This window comes from Vitis riparia, chromosome 9, assembly GCF_004353265.1.
Source record: "Vitis riparia cultivar Riparia Gloire de Montpellier isolate 1030 chromosome 9, EGFV_Vit.rip_1.0, whole genome shotgun sequence".
Taxonomy (NCBI): Eukaryota; Viridiplantae; Streptophyta; class Magnoliopsida; order Vitales; family Vitaceae; genus Vitis; species Vitis riparia.
Genome location: NC_048439.1, coordinates 22,642,769 through 22,661,274, shown reverse-complemented (window position 1 = coordinate 22,661,274; position 18,506 = coordinate 22,642,769). Strand labels below are relative to the sequence as shown.

The following is an 18,506-nucleotide window of genomic DNA, read 5'->3' as shown; positions in this document are numbered from 1 at the left end:
CTACATGATAGATCTATATACCGTACTCATGGGTTGTGGATGACTATTTCAAATCAATTGTTATAGCAATGCTACAAATTATAAATATGTGCCTTAAATATGTAGCAGGATAATAATTTATTGACAGATGTTCAAGTAAGAACAAACAGTATAATTGACTGGTGAATTGGGAGCTAATGAAGGTTTGGGTGAGATTTCATCAACTATAAAAAAAAAAAATTAGTCAGAGGACATGAATATCCAAGGTGAGAAAATTCATATTTCATTTGATTTGATTCGCTTGGCCATCTTCTAATAAATACATTAACTTTAGTTTTTTCTGTTCCTTAAAATAGTCCCAGATTCTCTTGCATCTATAAATACCATAACCGAATGCATAAGGATACTAAGCCTTGGTAAACTTACCCTTCATTTCTCATTCTTTTGATCCTATACTTTCGTATTTTGAGGATCTATATTTACTGACCATGGTTCCTTTTAAACTGAGTGTCTTAACAACACGACTATCTTTAGGCTAATCTCTTACCAGTGTGCTGCTTAGCAGATAAGATGTTCAATTACGTGCAATATCAACAGAGTTTCCAATAAAATTCCATTTACCAAGTAGTAGAATTTTCATTTAAATCCTTACATTTACCTGATTTAATATTTTTAAAAATTTTTATGCTTATCTATGTAGTTTTTATATCTAATATGCTAGCAAACCCTTAGTTAAAGGTTTGAAAAAGTTAAATTGTTACTCCAAGCATGTTGATTATGTTGAATACATAAATTATTTATAAAAGCTGATACGATGTGCTTGTTCCCTTGAATGTTGCCTGCACATTTTTAATGGAAGTTATGAGTAACCAAATTTTAGTGTATGTTGGAATTCAATCTGGACTTTATTCAGATTTTAATTAATTTGTAAACATGCCACTGCCAATAAACAGGAAAAAAACAACATAAAATTGGAGCATCTGTCCTTACAAAATGATTATTTTAAATTAATTATCAAATTTTCCCACTTTTTATAGCTTGGTTAATCAGGATACCTGACCCCTTATCCAAGAATGAAGCCTCTTAAGTTGATCTGTTAATGTTGAGGTTGTTGTTTTATGCATATCCCTTTTTTCCCTTCCTCACTCGATCTGAAAGTACCTCGCCCTTCAAAAAGAAAGGAAAAAAATAAATAAATAAAACAAGTTGGAGGGAAAGCAACGTAATGCATTGTTTCATTTCAGATATCGTCACCATTGTTGGTTTAGAGTATTTACAGCAGCCAAGTTTGGATTTCATAATATTGAAATATCCAAACTCTTTACATTTTAATCTCGAAATTAGCCTTTAAGTTGAAATTTAAAGATCATGGTTCATGTCATTGTAGTTGGTCACACGAAAACCTATGCAGGGAAAAAAAAATTGTTGTCCTTGCCAATCTAAACCTAAGGAACATGCATGGTGTCAAGTCATGTGGAATGCATATGGCTGCTTCTGCTGCATCACATGAGAATGTTAAGCTTCGTGTGCCTCCTGAAGGTTCAATTACTAGTGAAATAATATGGTTTGGCTAAGAATATGAAAAACTGAGTATGTGTACATGAGATGTGGGCCCTGTCTATGGTAAACACCTTTTTATATGTATCATACTTATCTTCCTATTAAAATAAATGAAGAAACCCCCTTATTTCTACTCAATTGGGTCTTTTTTCATCAGCTAAATGAAAGCAAAAGGAAAGTCCAATTCCGGTCGACCATCAAATTAACCGGTTCCATTTTTTTTTGCTATTGATAGCCACTGCCCATTTGTGTGTTGCATCAACACATTAGCAGTGTCTACCAGTAGAGATAATTAGTCAACTGGTAGCCTATAACCGGTCGACCAGTTAATCTTTACTTTTATAAGTTGTATATGATAGGCTTCTTGCATAGATTGTAGTAATCTGTGAGTTCAAGCTCTAACCAAATACCAGAGATGAATTTGGCCAAGCAAAATTCTTCTTAGTAGTGCTTCTGAATCTCTAAATCTAAAGTCAAAGGCTGATAGACATTCAACTCTTCCTACATGTCCTTGAATTCTAAGTAATAATGTAATATTGTTAGACTGATGCCTTTTTGGGTAAGCAAGATATTTGTGGAAAAATAACATATCTCAGCCAATTCCAAATATCCTTACTAAAAATGAGATATGAGACACAATACCTCTAGTTCTATGTTGTTCCAAAGACAAATCATGACTAGTGCATCCCCTACTTCCTAAGTTTCAATCAACTTTGCATATGTAGATTTAGGTTACCAGATATGAGAAATCCTACCACATGCCTTCAAGAAAACCATGGAAGATAATTAGATCCATTTGATTTGAATTAGTCATAAAGCCATAGAAGAGTATGTCTTTAGTTGGAACATTGTCACACATGATGTCTGAGAAAGAAATAAGTTTCAAGATCTAAGCAAGAGATAAAGAAGATGGGTAGACATCCAAGAAATGAAAAAAACAAGCCGTAAAAAATAGCAGCAGCATAAGGAGACTTTGAGATGATAGTGAATAGCAAGGTATCAAGGAGGATTGATGGCTTAAATGTGAGGGTTGAGGGTTAAGGACTGACATGGGGGAATAAGATGTTGGCATAATTAGGATGGAAGGATGGCAGCTCTAGGGCAACCATGCTTTGATACCATGTTGAAGGCAAGAAAATTAATCTCATGTTCATGATGTTCTGAATGAGGTTAGAAGGATATTTATAAGCCTATAACAATATGAAGAAAAAAAGGAAATAAATCAAAATATGCCTATAATATCTTTTATAAAATTTCCTACAATCCTAATTGCATCCTACACGATCCACTCAAGTTGAAGCCCTAATAATAGGCAATTCAGGTCCTATTCCAAAAAGAAAACTCATATCTCTTCCCTTAAAGAAGTCTATAACTTAAAAATGAAAAATGAAAGCTAAAGATAGGAATAGCATGATAATGGCCTCTGTTTTTTGGACCAGATGCACTGGAGCAAGGACTGGGTAGTTCTGATGATTCACTTATTATAATCACAGCTTCCATTTCCTGCCCATTGCTTCTTTGGCTTTCTGCACGACATGCTAATCCACTTCCAACCTTTAGATGTTCCCTACAAAGAGAAGAAGAAAATAGTTTAAGGTTGAATCATCAAGAAAAAGTTTTAAGGCCTCATCTGACATGATTTACAACCTTTAGAAATCAGAAACTATATAGTTGAGCACACTATAATGGAACAAACAACTGTCTCATAAATAATTTCAGTATGAATAGTAAGGAAGAATGAAAGCTGAGCAGGTAGAAATTTAAAAATGCAAAGCAACATTACAGGTAGGAAAAATAATGCAGTAAAACAGTAAACACCAATCACTCAAAAAGTCTCCTCAATATTTGTTAGTCTATTTGAGGAGCTTCCTGTCTTTCTTCCCATGGTCCTTACCTTGATTACCTCTGAGCTCTAGGAGATTCCTATGAGTTTGTTCAAAGCCCCACAAGATTAGCTCATATGTATCTCCTTTGCTACCTTTACTAAGTCAACTTGGGTTCTTGCCATATTTGCAGGTACACTTTCTACCTATCTCCCATTGGACCTAGATCTGTAGTACTCATTATATACTGAATGGACATCTGATTAATCTCACCTAGTTCATTATAGACATCATGAGCTCCTAACAAGTCTCTTCTGGCCAATGGAGTGTTTCATTCCCCATTCTGTTCTCCAGCTTGGCTTAACTGTGTTTTATCAAACAACTCCCATTGATGAGAGCTCTTGGTCTAAGCATGTGAGCCACACTTACGACTAGCTACTCATGATGTTGCTGATGAGAAGGTCTAGATGTTGAGAATGGACCATTGAAGGAGACAACATTGAAGTCCACAATCCTAAGCTCATAGTAGCCATGGACAAGTTGGCAATTCCCAATCAGCTACTACTGCATTTGCCAAGCCTATCGAAAGATGCTCAATTCAGCCATTAGAGAGGTTTATGGCCTTGATCGACCAACTAGAAGTTCATGTGGATACCCTTGTAGACGATCTTCGAGCACACATTGACACTTGTGTCAATGAGTTTTATGATTGATGTAAGCACATGGACGAATGCCTAACTATTGTTGAGTCCTGGGTATCTACTCAATGCAATCCAAGCTCCAAGCCTGTTCGTCAAAATAATATATTTGAAGCATGGAATGTGTTCAATAGTATGCAGGAGATGAGCATCTGAGCTACTTGGAAATCTTATTCAATGTTCATTAAGGAGCTCTATAAAATTTCAAAGATAAATGCAGTTACCAAGGTTCTTAATGAAATACAGGCATCCAAGATAATTATTGGAGATGAAGTATTCAATTGGGTAATATCTTATTTGGAGAAAAAGGGAGAAACAAAGATGGTAAAAAAGTAATGTAGGTGTAGAGGACATATAAAATTTACCCTCAAGAACACGAGGAATCTGGTAGTATTATCCCCAACAGACAACCGCATAATTTGGACTTCAACTTTAATCAATTAGAGTTAGGAAGGATGGATCTTCATTTGGTAGAGCACCTTACAAAGACTAATAATGAACAGGAACTGCAAGAAATTTATAGGATTTTGTCAATGTCAATGGACTGGTGCCTAATTGGTGACCTAAAGAATTGTTTTATTTTTTATAAGTTTTATTTCTCTTACATGCCATGTGTCTTAATCCTATTAGCCTACAAATGTTGGGTATGGTACAGAAAAGTGATTTTTGGTACTGTTGCATAACCCATCATTATAATTGCTTGACCATATTGCCATTTGAAGTTGGAAAAACCTCCTCAATCTTTGGTCTCATCCTCACCCCTATGTCTCATTATTTTTTCCCATCACCCTCTCTCCACTAGGCTAAATACTATGCATGGGTTAAAGTAATATTCTTTTATACATTCTGAGGTGGGCCAATATCATCTCTTGAATGATGAATTAGGTTATGTTACGACATATGAAAAGCCAACGCAGTGGTGTTAATGTATAATTTTTTTCCTCTTATATAAAAAACTCGCGGTTTGGATCCCTATCATTAATTAGCCAATCTATGTCATAATTGGGTAATATAGTTTAAATAGGTCCATTACACTTAGGATGTGTTCAAATGATTTCCGAAAAAATCCAAATCCAAGAATACTAAAAAATTAACAAGGGTAAGAAGAATGTGAGGAATCCTCACATTCTTCGTGCCCTCCCAATTCTCCACTTCTTTGAACTTTTCCAAAAAATTTTGGACTTCATATGTCTTGGATATTGTTTAAATAAGTTCATTACACTTAGGAGTTGTTCAAATGATTTTCGAAAAATAAAAATCCAAAAATACTAAAAAATTAACAAGGTACGAAGAATGTGAGGAATCCTCAAATTCTTCGTACCCCCTCCACATTCTCTACTTCTTTGACTTTTCAAAATTTTTTGGACTTCATATGGCTTGGATATTGTTTAAATAGTTTCATTACACTTAGGAGATGTTCAAATGATTTCCAGAAAAATCCAAATCCAAAAATACTAAAAAATTAACAAGGGTAAGAATAATGTAAGGATTCCTCACATTCTTCGTACCCTCCCCATTCTCGACTTCTTTGAACTTTCAAAACTTTTTTGGGACTTTATATGGCTTGGATATTCTTTAAATAGGTTCATTACACTTAGGAGGTGGTCAAATTATTTCCGAAAAAATCCAAATCCAAAAATACTAAAAAAATTAACAAGGTTACGAAGAATGTGAGGATTCCTCACATTCTTCGTACCCTCCCAATTCTCCACTTCTTTGAACTTTTTAAACTTTTTTGGGACTTCATATGACTTAGATATTGTTTAAATTGGTTCATTACATTTAGGAGGTGTTCAAATGATTTCCGGAAAAAATCCAAATTCAAAAATACTAAAAAATTAACAAGGGTACTAAGACTGTGAGGAACCCTCACACTCTTCGTACCCTCCCAATTCTCCACTTCTTTGAATTTATAAAAAAAAATTGGGACTTCATATGTCTTGGATATTTTTTAAATAGGTTCATTACACTTAGGAGGCGTTCAAATGATTTCTTGAAAAATCCAAATTCAAAAATACTAAAAAATTACCAAGGGTACGAAGAATGTGAGGATTCCTCACAGTCTTCGTACTCTCCCAATTCTCCACTTCTATGAACTTTTAAAAAAAAATTGGGACTTCATTTGGCTTGGATATTGTTTAAATAGGTTCATTACACTTAGGAGGTGTTCAAATGATTTCCGAAAAAAATCAAAAGAAAAAAATATTAAAAAATTAACAAGGGTATGAAGAATGTGAGGAATCTTCGCATTCTTCGTACCCTCACCATTCTCTCTCTCTCTCTCTCTCTCACACACACACACACACACACACATATATATATATATATATATATATATATATATATATATATATATACTGCAGCTTAAGGCAATGGAACCAACTGGTGGTATTCTGCAATAGCCCACAAATGGTAAATATTCCTATAGATTGGATAGTGTATCATACAAGTCTTCAGGGAAGCTCCAACAATTTTTTTGCCATAAGTGAGTAATCAATGGTTAGGCCAACAAAAATTCAAGCATATATAACAATTTGTTGATTGTGTGAGAGTTGTTTTTTTCCTTTCCCTTCATAAATAAGGTTGCTTCATAGAAAATCACATATTGCAATATAGCTTAAACGGATGGACTTTTAGAGTTAAGGAGAGTGTCGATCAGATTTTCTGAATTTGTTCCCATGTTTTATGGTGCAAATTTCTTGAATTGGACATAGAAAAAAGAAGTTGATTTTTCAAGTGATTTTATATCTTAACTGCCGACTTCTAATTTTTCTTTTCCTCAGGGAAAAATGATGTCTAGAATAATACAAAAATGCAATAACAAATTAATGTATGTCCAAATGAAATAATGAACCACCTGTTGGGGAAAATCTCCATCTTCCATTTGAGAATTGATCAAGAGCTTTGCTGCTCAGTGAAGAGGTGTTGGGTCCCTTTCTGCCTATTGAAAACAGAACTTCAGAACTAGAATTTTAGGGAGAATTCACATTCTAAAAAGTAATGTCGAGGACCAAATTAAACTGTTAGATGTTCAAATTATAAGCTGACCTGTCCAGAATGAATTAGCCCCATTAGAGTCCACCCAGTCTCTATCAAATTTAACCGGTTTCCTTCAAGAGGTGTATATTTCTGTATCACCAAGCACAAAGATAATTTTACCTTTTTCGTCTCCACTGTGAGATTTCATATGATCAATAACTTTCTCCATATATCAGTTTATGTCTTCAATCTCTAACATGCAGGATACACGAAGCAAAATGCAACAAAATTTTGTTTTATGCATGAAGAGAAATTCAGAAAATCATGTTGCTAATTGGAATTTTATGCCTTTTGCTTAGGCCTAGTTTGAAAATGTGGTTGATGGGCATCACATTCTTCAAAGGATGGTGGCATGCATAAAAGATATCACAACTTACCTTGTCTGAGCATGAAAGATAGCTTTCTCCCCAACCACCATCATCTAGCTGTAATTTAAGTAGAAAATCAACTGCTTTGCGAACAGCAAGACAGTTGTGGTATGTCTTGCCAGCACCTGCTAGCCCTCTTAGTGCAAACCATGTGCCATAGGTGAAGCATACTCTCCAATTACCATACCTGTGTAAATGTTTCTTCATGTAAATTGAACATTCAATAATTCATGCAAAAACATGTGTGCAAATTCTTGAGCAAATCTAATAGTTGAGTTGAGAAACATATATACCATGAGCTATCAGGCATTTGTATTTCTTCAATGTACTGTACAACATTTTTTATGAAAATTTCTATCTATTGCTTCCTGTGTCCAGGGTATAACCTCTTTAAAAAAAATTAAAACGTGGATTGCTGATGCAGTGCACTCAACATGCCTGGACCATTCTTTTGTCAGTCTCGAAGTAATTTAAAGCAAAAGAAATCAACATGGCTGAATCAAGGTATAATTAGGAATCTTACTAATGTTCAATGACAACATCTTCAAACATTTCAGTAGGATTTAGCAACTGAAGACATTCAAGGATTCCATTGATTTAGATAGATAGAGAGAGAGAGAGAGAGAGAGAGAGATTCCATCAACAGAGTTTAAAGTTTCTTCAATATGTTGAGGTAATTACCTCCAACCATTTGGAAGTTCCTGGAGACTCCCAGGCTAATAAACCACCATTTTTACTCTACAAAGGTATATAGAAAATGGGGTTTATTGATACCGGAGAAATAATTCTGAGAAAGCTAAATCCAAAGGAGGAAATATAAAAAAGTTTCCTATAATTCTAAAATCACAAAAGCCATGATTTGTTTTGCAATTGATACAACCATGGATATAATACAAGAAAGATTATCCTCGCCTGTAGGGAAAGCAGGAGATTGATAGAATCATATAGCTGTTCGGGTTCAATTTTTTCCCCAACAATTTTTGGCGGCATTACTGAGAGAAGGAGACAACACTGTAGCAGAGATGAGAGTTAAATGGAAAACCATGCCACAATTATATGAAGTGTTTGAACAGAATTTAGTTACCTTCAAACTTTCTACAGTGCAATCAGAAACTTGCCAACCATGATCCCGATCTGAGAATGTCCAAGATCCCTTACAAATGTGTCTGTACATGCTTCTAAAATCACCAGAAGGATTGTCCCTAACGTGCAAGATTGATTCGCTTTCAAGTGGCATCAAGAAATAATGATGGTTGATATGAAGAGATGATCTGAGAAATTCAAGACAACACATGAGATTTCTTTATGAAGTCATGTCCTTTCATGAGCGAGGCTCCAATTTCATCTGTGAGATTACAAGCTATCAGCGCTTGAATGGCAAGACTGGTGTCCCACTGCTGACTACTAGCGGTCTGCATATCCAATGAAAATTATCAAAGTTAGGACTTTGAATGAAGTTCAATCTCAAATACAAAACAAACTCTAAAAAAAGAAATTTTTTTGGATCTAACCTGCATTTTAATTCCATCTTATGCCATCCATATATAATCTGGGAGCCTAGCAAGGTGCTTCTTGAAAGAATCCCCATATGGATCTTCTACCTAACAAGCAAGCATACACAACACCTACTCAATTTAAGAGACATTCTTCTATTAGAGTTTCTTTTTCCTTTTAAACATCTCATAACACGGACATTTGTGTTACCTTCTCCACACATGCCATGGTAATATACCAACTGTTTTTATCTTCATAATGGATGTGTTTCATTGTTGTTTCAAGAGCCTTTTCCCTCAACTTGTTGAAGGGCCAGCGAGTCAGAAAAGGCTTAGTAAATATGTATATACCATCCCACATCAAATCCTGTATTAACGAACAGGGACAGTAGAGATCCTCCTGCAATATAAAATTTGACAGAATGTTTCATGTAAGCATGAAATATTTGAGGGACAGATGGTTTTAGTATAACTAAAACTTACCTTTGCACAATGATAATGGAATTTCTTCCAATTGATTTCATTATAAGGTTGAAAGAAGAGCTCTTCTCTCAGTTCTAGAACAAGAGGGGTGATTGGGCCAACGAATCGTTTACCATATAAGTATGACATGGGCATGTTAACCATTCGAGAATAGCATCACATTTTTGCTGCACTTATGAAGCAATTTTTTTTAAGAAACCCTTATACAAGAGAAAAGAGAAATCAATTTTTAGTATAAGATGGTTAAAGTAGACATGGAAGTGGCATTCTTAATATCAACGAAACAGCTTGCCAAAGCTTAGGCTTCTAACTCAGCATGTGTGACCCAATAACAGAATAAGGTTGAAGGTGGCATGGCTCGACTTGCCTCTTGTCTGTTTTTTAGGCATTATTAGTGATTCTATAACAACCCATTCACAACCATATAAAAATTATCCGTTCTAAGCCTAATGGACTCTCACAGTTTTAAAACACGTCTACATGATTAAAATGAACTCATACATATATAGTGTTAGAAACTTTTTCCTCTATCCAATGTGGTATATCACAAACACTCTGGCATGTCTAATAGGATCGAGGGTCAATCAAATAGACTTTCCTTATAAGACCAAACAAACTATCACACTTGGATTGAGAATTAACTATGATACCATTTGTGATGGTTCGTTCCCTCCCATGTAGATATTGTTTACTCTACACCCAAGGGACCCTTACATTTTAAAACTCGTCTATAAAGTTAAGAGGATTTCATACATATACAACGCCATAAACTTTTTTACTAATTTGATGTGAGATATCAAAGATTTCATCATCCTCTCTCCTTACTTTTATGCTAGATAAGAGTTTAGCATGTAAAATACACTAAGGCTACGTCTGGTTGGCCGGATATAGTATGGGATAGGATATAGTATATCCTATCCTATGTTTAACCAAATATGGGATAGAAAAAGTGGTAGGATATATTATACACTCTATTTTTTATCCCTTTCATATGGGATATGTTAATCACATGGTAAGATATGAAATATACATATCCCATGCGTCAAAAATTTATTTATTTATTTATCAATTTTTTTATTTTTAATATATTCATTTTATAAAAGAAAAGAATTTATTATAAATTAAATTTACAATTAAAAAAGAAAAACTAAAAAAATATTTATAAAATAATATTAATATATAATATATAAATTATTTTTATATATTAAATAACATAAAATAAATAAAAACATTATAAACTTTAAATATTTTAATGATAAATATTGTTAAACATTAATGAAATTTCATTTTTTTTAAATAGAAAATATTTGAATGTGATATCATTTTTATTTTAAACGTGGAAAAATAATATATATTTCATATTATTTTTTATTCATTTCACAAATTAAATATAAATATAATATAATATGACATATCTCATTAGATATGTTATTTGAAAATAGTAAATCTAGAGAATATGTATATCCAAGGGTATCATATCCCATTGGAAATCATATAATTGGATATGCATATCCTATCCAATGGGATATGATATATTAGGATATACAAATCCTATCCTATCATATTCTACCAACCAAACGTAGCCTAAATGCAAATTCAAGCATTTGAATAAAAATTCAAAAGACTGTGTCAACATGAATAGTTTTTTGAAATTAATTACATCTGTATAAGATTATATATCTATAATGTCCATTTATATTTGCAACTATCATACCGAAAGCCATGCCTTCCCCCATGTTGAGCAAAATGCCCTAGTAGCTACAAACATGCTAGAAGTCGTGTGAAAGCTGTTTGAACTGAGGGAGCTTAAGAATTTGTTAAGAAGGTTGTTGAGGTGTAAAGAGATGTTAAAATTGAGACCGCAACCATGAAAAACTTAGTCAATGAAGCTGATAGAGTTTCATGGAGCTTAATAACTGTTATGTTGTTGTTGATATTTTATAGGAAATAGCTGTTAGTCCCAACGTATAACTATTTTTGCTGTTTTTTATTTTTATTTTTTATGTTATAAACTTGTGTATAAATGTTGCATTGATCATTCAATAAGTGTATACATTTTCATTGTCTCAAATATAGTTTTTGGTTGTTGCTTTCAATACTTCTTGATTCTAAAACCTACAAATTGGTATCATAGCACGCTATCTTGAGGGACATGTGAGGATTGAGTGAAGCCAAAATACCTTCATGCATGCTAAACTCCAAAGCCAACATAAACACACAACCTTTAACAACTTGTAACTATCATTTTGCAGCAAATGGACGGAGATGCAAGCTTTTTGTCAGTACTAGTTTTCAATGGTGATAATTATTAGGTGTGGGCTATTAGAATGACAGTCCACCTTGAAGCTTTGGATCTTTGGAAGGCGGTAGAAGAAGATTATGAATACCGCCACTAGGAGACAATCCAAGTATCAATCAAATGAAAATTCACGGGGAAAGAAAAACAAGGAAAGCCAAAGACAAGGGTTGTCTCTTCTCTACAATTTCACCTTCCATTCTCACCAGAATCATGCAAATGGAGTCTGCTGCAGCAATTTGGGAGTATCTAAAAAATGAGTATCAAGGGAATGAAAAGGTGTAGAATATACAAGTAATGAATTTAATATGAGAATTTGAAATGAGCAAAATGAAAGAGTCTCAAACTATCAAAGATTATGCTAAACAACTGTTTAGCATGGCAAACAAGATGAGATTGTACGGTAAGAAATTTTCTAATGAAAGAATCGTTCAAAAAATCTTAGTAACTCTGCCTTAAAAAAATATGAAGCCACAATCTCTTCCTTGGAAAATTCTAAAGATCTGTCAAGTATATGTTTGGTAGAACTTGTTAATGCTTTGTAGGCCTTGGAACAAAGGAGAATAATGAAATAGGAAGGATCTATTGAGGGAGCATTCCAAGCCAAATCACCAAACAATGATATTGGCAAAGATGGAAGAAAAACAAGAAGAATAACAAGTCAAGCAATAACAAAAAGAATCAGAAAAGAGCTCATCCACCTTACCCTCATTGCAAAAAAACAAATTATCCTCCACAAAGTTGCTGGTGGAGGCCATATGTCAAGTGCCACAATTGTGGTCAATTAGACCATATAGAGAGGATATGCAAAGCACAACAAGAAGGAGAGATCAAGGTTGCAGCTGCTGATCAATATCATGAAGAATAGTTGTTTGTTGCCACCTATTTTGCTAGCAAGAACACATCTGAAAGTTGGCTCATAGACAGTGGTTGCACAAACCACATGACTTATGATCAAGAACTTTTCAGGGAGCTTGAAAAAACTACCATTTCCAAAGTAAGAATTGCAAATGGGGAATACATCTCAGTAAGGGGCAAATGGATTGTTGTCATTGAAAGTCTCTCAAGTCTGAAACTCATCCCTAATGTTTTGTATGTTCTTGATATTGATCAAAATCTTGTGAGTGTTAGACAGTTGCTTGAGAAAGGTTTCAAGGTGTTATTTGAGGACAAGTTCTATATGATCAAGGATGCAAATGGAAAAGATGTGTTCAAGATCAAGATGAGAGGCAAAATATATGTCTTGAATTTGCTTGAGGAATAGCAAGTTGATGTTTCTTAAGAAAATAATGCCACAACTTTATGGCATAAGAGATTGGGGCACTTTCATCATAATGGAGTGCTTTACATGAAGAAGAATCAACTTGCAGTAGGTCTACCTAACCTAGAGCAAAATCTTCCTACCTGTATAGCCTGTCAATATGGAAAACAATCCAAGCTTTCTTTCCCATAGAAATTTACATGGAGAGCATCACACAAGCTATAACTTATACACACTGATATTGGAAGACCTCAGAGAACACCATCTTTGAAGGACAGTAAGTACTATATTGTTTTTATAGATGATTATACCAGATATTGTTGGATTTTTTCCTAAATTTTAAATTTGACGTTGCTGATGTATTTTGGAAGTACAAGGCCCTAGTAGAAAACCAAAGTGGTGCCATTGTATAAGTTATAAGGACAAATAATGGCACTAAATATACTTTTGAAAGATTCAACAATTTTTGTGAAGAAATAAGCATACAGCATGAACTGACTGCACCTTACACACCATAACATAATAGAGTGGTAAAGAGGAAGAATAGGACTATCATGGAGATGAGAAGATGTCTCTTGAATGATAAAGGGCTACCAAAAAAGTTCTAGGCTGAAGTTGCAAACACTACAGTGTTTCTACTGAACAGACTCCTAACCAAAGCTTTGCAAAAAAAAAAAAAAAAAAACTCCTTTCAAAGCTTGGTTTGGATATAAACCTTTGTTGTTAAAAACATTTGGTTGCCTTTGTTTATGTTATGTGCCTCGGGTGAAACAGGACAAGTTGGATAAAAAGGCAGAAACTAGGATCTTCATAGGATACAACAACCAATCAAAGACTTATAAAGTTTATATGCCTCATGATGACAAAGTCATTGTTAGCAAAGATGTCGAATTCATGGATGATGATAAATGGATCAGTTGGGAAGCTAAAAAAAATCAGAATCTTGAGTTCCTTGATGAAAATATTGACGCATTCCTGTAAGAGGCACCAAATCACTTTCTAATATTTATCAAAGGTGTAATGTGACTATGTTTGAGCCGATAGGGTTTACTAAAGCTACTAAGGATAAAAAAAATGGAGGGTTTCAATGTAGGAGGAGCTCAGCATGATAGAGAAAAACAACACTTGGAAGCTAGTTGACAAACCAATACATAAAAAGGCCATTGGTGTCAAGTGAGGTTTATAGAACCAAACTCAATTTTGATGGTTATGTAAACAAACATAAAACCAAGCTGGTTGTCAAAGGTTGTGCTTAAATGTTCGGTGTGGCTTTTTCAAAGACCTTTGCACCTATAATTAGGTTGGATACAATAAGAATGCTGCTAGCTTTGGCTGCTCAAAAGGGTTGGAAAATCTATCAGCTAGATGTAAAATCAGTCTTCCTAAATGGCTATCTTGAGGAGGAAATCTTTGGGGAGCAACCTGAAGGATTTGCAGTAAAAGGGAAAGAAGACAAGGTTTATCAACTAAAGAAAGCCTTGTATGGCTTAAAGCAAACCCCAACAGCTTGGTATAGCAGGATTAATGCACATATCCTTAGTCTGGGGTTTAAAAGAAATCAAAGTGAATCCACACTTTATATTAGAGAAATTAATGTTGACATGCTTATTGTTTCATTATACGTTGCTAATTTGCTTGTAATAGGGAGCAATTAAAGTTTAATGGATAAATTCAAAGCTAAAATGGATGAGGTCTTTGAGATGACAGATCTTGGAGACATGTCTTATTTCCTAGGAATGGAAGTGTATCAGAATCAGCACGAGATATTCATCTGTCAGCAGAAGTATGCAAAGAAAATTCTAAAAAAGTTCAAGATGGAGGAATGCAAGCCTACAACCACACCTATGAATAAAAAAGAAAATTTTTGCAAAGAATATGGTGCTGAAAGAGTAGATGAAGAGTTATATAGAAGCATGATTGGATGTTTGATATACTTGACTACAACAAGGCTAGATATAGTACATGTTGTAAGTCTACTCTCAAGATACATGCATTATGCTAGTGAAATTCACTTGCAAGCAACAAAACATGTTGTGAAATATATAAAAGGCACTATTGACTTTGACATCAAGTTCAAGCAGGTGCAGAATTTTCATTTTCATGGATTTTCTGATAGTAATTGGGTTGGCTACGTTGATGATATGAGAAGCATATCAGGTTATTGCTTCAGTTTTGGTTCAAGTTTTTTTCTCTTGGTGTTCTAAAAAATAGGATATCGTGGCACACAATCCACAGCTGAAGTAGAGTACATTGCTGCTGCTACAGCTGCAAATCAAGCACTTTGGATAAAAAAGTTGCTAACAAACTTAAACATGGAGCAAACTGGAAGCACACAAGTCTTTGTTGACAATCAAGCTGCAATTTCAATTACAAGTAATCCAGTATTCCATGGTAGAACAAAGCACTTCAAAAGCAAGTTTTATTTCTTAAGGGAAATACAATGGGATGGAGAAGTAAATTTGGTACATTGTAAAACAAAAGTACAAAATGCTAATATTCTAATAAAAGCTCTACTGAGAGCTAGGTTTGAATTTCTCAAAAAAATACTTGGAGTTTTTTGCTCACAAGTCAAGGAGGAGTGTTGAGCAAAATGCCTTAGTAGCTACAAACATGCTGGAAGTCATGTGAAAGCTATTTGAGCTAAGAAAGCTTAAGAATCTATTAAGAAGGTTGTTGAGGTGTGAAGAGATGCTAAAATTGAGGCTGCAACCATGAAAAAGTTAGTCAATGAAGCTGACAAAGTTTCATGGAGCTTAATAATTGTTATGTTGTTGTTTTTTTATAGGAAATAGTTGTTAGTCCTGACGTATAGCTATTTTTACTGCTTTCCTGTTGTTTTATGTTACAAACTTGTGTATAAATGTTGCATTGATCATTCAATAAGTGTAGACATTTTCGTTGTCTCAAATATAGTTTTTGGTTGTTGCTTCCAACACTTCTTGATTCTAAAATCTACACCCCAAGAGGGTATGGAGGTTGCATCACCATGGTCAAGGATCCATTTTTGCCCTCTTAGACAGGCATTTCCTTGGCCACCATCTGGTCCTTCTCCTGTTATACTCATACAAATGTAGTTGAATATTGTACAATACATGGTGTTGTGTCCTTCAACATGAAATCCCCATTCGCCATCTTCATTCTGCAATATACAGGAACCACTTTGATGGTTAATAAAAATTGAAAAATTATGTATTGTTCATAAGCAAAAAACTCCCATGTAGTTTATTATCAGGTTGGAACAATAGGGTTCCAATAGTGTGTACCTGATGACAATATATGAAGCAAAGGATTTCTTTACGATATTCACCAAGGAACATAGTATCAAGATGCCCCGTAATACATAGATATATTACCTACATTTTTTAGGGAAAAAAAGTTGAAGTCAAGAGATGGGGTTTGTCCATCGTCACTGTTATGCCTGTCAAATGTCATTCCAATTAAAATTTTGAATAATCAGTAGACTCGCCAAGGGAGGAAGCAAAAACAATGGCCCAACATTTTTCAGCAGGCCAGTGGCCATCACTTGCCTACAAGGCTGAAAAGAAATTTTCATCCCTTCTCACTATTGTTGTGGTTGTCTTATATGTAATTTCTTCACTATCCCCAACCTTCATTTATGGTATTGTTTGTTTGAAATTCTTTTTTTGGCCAAATGAAGAGGGAGTTAGTGAAGAAAAAGTTCAAAAGAAAAGAAAAGAAAAGAAAAGGTATATTAACCTCAATAGTAAACATCTACCAAGCTAGGAGGGACTCATAGAATCAAGATAGGTGTAACACTTATTAGAGTGAATGGTATACATTATGGATCCAAATTCTACAAATTTGATCTTTTAGGAAAATTGGTTGTTCAAACAATATGTCTCACCTTTCATTATTGGACTACAGGTTGATGGTCTCCCAACTAAGGGGCCAATGTGTGAGGGGAAGCTTGTTGGGTTTTCCTACATCTCTTGTAGAAGGAATTGGGTGACTCTTTATAAGTGTACAGGAAAGTTTCACCCTTCAAGCTAACTTTCGAGATGAGCAGGCCCAAAATCACCCTACAGTGATATCCCCAATTTTTTTCTCTCCCCATGGGTATCATACCCTCATTTAATGGGAAGTGAGTCTCATTTGATGGTAGGTCAAGTTTTCATCAATACATATCTATTTCCCCAATTTACAAAATAAAGAGGTTTACGTCTTTATCTTTGCCCATTAAAATCTTATCTGATAACTCAAATTTTTAACAGTGACCTTATATCTTATATTAATGATTAGTCATGACAAAAGACTAGTAAACCTTCCATATTCCATTAATATCGAGTATAGAGAATGTCCTAGTTTCCTAACAATCTCTTTTAATGATAAACAAAGTATAAGAGTCATTCAGATGATTTAAGTTTTTATCCATGAACCAAAGGGAGGTACTGTACTGGTGGCCGCAGGACTCATACTTAATTTGGGTGGGTTACCACTGAAGTCCTGTCTGCCTAGAACAAGTTCAACACCCAATGGGCCTATGATCTATTCAATTCAGTTGGGTTGTGCTGGTTTTGGGCCCAGGGTCCAGCCTGAAGTTAACCCTAACAATCTGTACAAAGCATCTATACTAATATTAACTCCAAAATTGCTGTTCTATATCTCTTTCCATCTATAAAAAGATTCTTAACATTACATGGACTAATATGGCAGTTATTTCTGTTAAATTCATCTATCTTTTCAGTTTCTTTCTTCAACTTTTTCATTTCACATGTTATATATATATATATAGAATGTATAAGAAGTTGAAGACATAAGCGAGAACAAGATTAATTAATTAATCTAAGCCCAAGGTGTTCACCCTGCCCAAATTTGAATTGGCACTTTCTCAGTATATTATTCTTCAATACATTAAATTAACTAATTAAAGAAGTAGAATAAGTAAATATCTTACTCTCGTAAGGAGACAATCTTTGAAGCTAAACTATTTCTTTGGTTCAGTCACATAAGCATGCATACCCTACATATACTATATATTCATGTTCCTATGTGTTCTTGCAGATTTTGACACAGATGGGATCACCTGCATTCGCCAGAGAAGATCACTGCTGGGCTTAAACTGAAACCGATTTTTCCAGAAATTTTCACGAGCTGCTTCAACCTCAGCTCGCTCTTTTGGGGTTCCATAATCAGGATCAAACTCCCATATCTGTCTTCCCACAAAGTTGTTGGTGCTGAAGATGTAGGGATCATTGCCTCCATCTGCAATCTTAAGCCTCCACATTTTCTAACTCTCCCTCCTTTCCAAAAAAACTGTCCTTTCTCTGAAATCATATCTACATACTACCCTTCATTTCTCATTTGTATATAGCTTCGCAACATAATTGAATAAAGGAGACATGCAGCACCGGAGTACCTCGCGGCACACTAACCAAGAATGGAACAGGCATTAATTTGGATGCTTTTTTTTCTAAGTTACGTGGTGGTATCCATCAACTTTAAATTTGGATTGGATCATTGAATGTATATGACGAGATATAAACCG

The 18,506-nt window shown here is 34.4% G+C and overlaps 1 pseudogene; it reads right to left on the bottom strand.

The window, feature by feature from the left end:
• Positions 1 to 18,245, bottom strand: part of LOC117921942 — a 49,430-nt pseudogene extending 31,185 nt beyond the window's left edge.
• Positions 18,246 to 18,506: the final 261 nt, after the last annotated feature.